This window comes from Zalophus californianus, chromosome 7, assembly GCF_009762305.2.
Source record: "Zalophus californianus isolate mZalCal1 chromosome 7, mZalCal1.pri.v2, whole genome shotgun sequence".
NCBI lineage: Eukaryota > Metazoa > Chordata > Mammalia > Carnivora > Otariidae > Zalophus > Zalophus californianus.
In genome coordinates this window covers 52,512,563-52,514,429 of record NC_045601.1, presented here as the reverse complement: position 1 = coordinate 52,514,429, position 1,867 = coordinate 52,512,563, and the positions used below count along the sequence as shown (strand labels likewise).

The 1,867-nt window shown below is 35.9% G+C and overlaps 1 pseudogene; it reads left to right on the top strand.

Annotated features, from left to right (window-relative positions):
- The first annotated feature begins 204 nt into the window (after positions 1–204).
- Positions 205–744, top strand: LOC113927244 (annotated as a pseudogene).
- Positions 745–1,867: the final 1,123 nt, after the last annotated feature.

The window sequence follows — 1,867 nt, the reverse complement described above, 5'->3', positions numbered from 1 at the left end:
AGTATAAAAAATAATAGGACACATTTTGTTCAGAGGCACAATAAGACAAATTTTCAATGAAAATGATGGAAGCCAAACAATAATGAAAAGATATCTTTAAAAGGCTAAAAGAAAGGATGTGGCTGGGGTTTGAGGTGTGTGGGACCTAGAGCCACCCCGGGGCAGTGGATAACAGCCCTTCAAGCCTGCAATTAAAAAAAAAAAATGGCCTCCAGTAAAATGACATTGCAAAAAAGGGGGAGGAAACAGAAAGGAAAGAGTAAAAAAGTAGAAGAGGTAGAGCCTGAAAATTTGTGGTGGGAAAAGTACTGGACCAACGTGTAGTAAATGGGAAGAGGGAGTATTTCCTGAAGTGGAAGAGATTTACCGATGCTGACAGTACTTGGGAACCTGAAGAAAATTTAGATCGTCCAGAGTGAATTGAAGTATTTCCTAATGCTCAGAAAGCTGGTAAAGAAAAAGATGGTACAAAAAGGCAATCTTTATCTGACTGTGAATCTGATGATAGCAAATCAAAGAAGAAAAGAGACGCTGCAGATAAACCAAGAGGTCTTGATCCTGAATGAGTAATTGGTGCCACAGAGGGCAGTGGAGAATTCATGTCTGTCATGAAATGGAAAAGATTCAAATGAGACTGACTTGGGGCTGGAAAAAGGGGCAAATAGGAAGTGTCCTCAAAGTATAATTGTTTTTTACGAAGAGAGACTGACTTGTCATTCTTCTCCAGAAGATGAAGTTCAATAATTGTTTCCATTGCTTTTATAGATATTTATATATATATATATATATATATATATATATATATATATATATATATATATATAAAATCTGAGTCTTGGTTTTTTGATTTATTAGGATGAGGAAATAACATTCTAATGAAAATCAAGTTTGATATGGTTGTTTTGAAGTAGTATCAGGGGAGTTGGTGATTTTTTGCATCTATAGCCCCGGTTACTTTGAACAAATAAAAGCTTTCTGTAGTTGCTTCCTTTATCAGAGAAGAATATTTGAGGGGCACCTGGGTGGCTCAGTTGGTTAAGCATCTGCCTTCAGCTCAGGTCATGATCCCCGAGTCCTGGGATCAAGCCCTGCGTCAGGCTCCCTGCTCAGCGGGGAGTCTGCTTCTCCCTCTCCCTCTGCCTGCCGCTCTGCCTACTTGTGCTCTCTATCTCTCTGTCAAATAAATAAACAAAATCTTTAAAAAAAAAGAAAGAAAGAAAAGAATATTTGAGACCATGGTATGTTATTCCCCTACATTAGAGAACATCTTTTCTAAATGTTGGGGGAAATCTTCATAATCGTTACTCAATCAGGATTCGTGTTTAACTCCTATATGCCTAAGGACTATTCTGGGTTTTTTGTTTATTTGGGTCTTTTTTGGTGTGTGTGTGTGTGTGTGTGTGTGTGTGTGTACATAAAAATACATGTGTAAATGGTTTTCTATCTTTTTTTTTCTTTAAACATTCACCAAAATAAAAACAGCATTTCATAACTATGGATAAGCCTATGTTTCTGGGATGCCATTATTTTCAGCAACCTAAGAAATAAATCACTTAAAGTAAATTGAAATTTTTCCTGAAGTCTTAACCTTTCAAATTTTGTAATTAATTGAAAATTAAATTGGACAATTTAAAAGCAGCCATATCAGAATCCATATCTATAGTCATATAAATGCAAGTTTATTTGCAAGATGCTGAAAGGAAAATTTTATCACTACCAACAACCTCCCCACCCAAATGAGAAAACTAGACAAGTCTTGGTGTGTTTTAGTTAGGTAAGTAACACTTAGTTAAATGGACATTTAAAAGTTCCTCCTAGTGAACCATTCCTTTTCAAGAAGTTGAAAGCCCTGTTCTATGTTGACTAA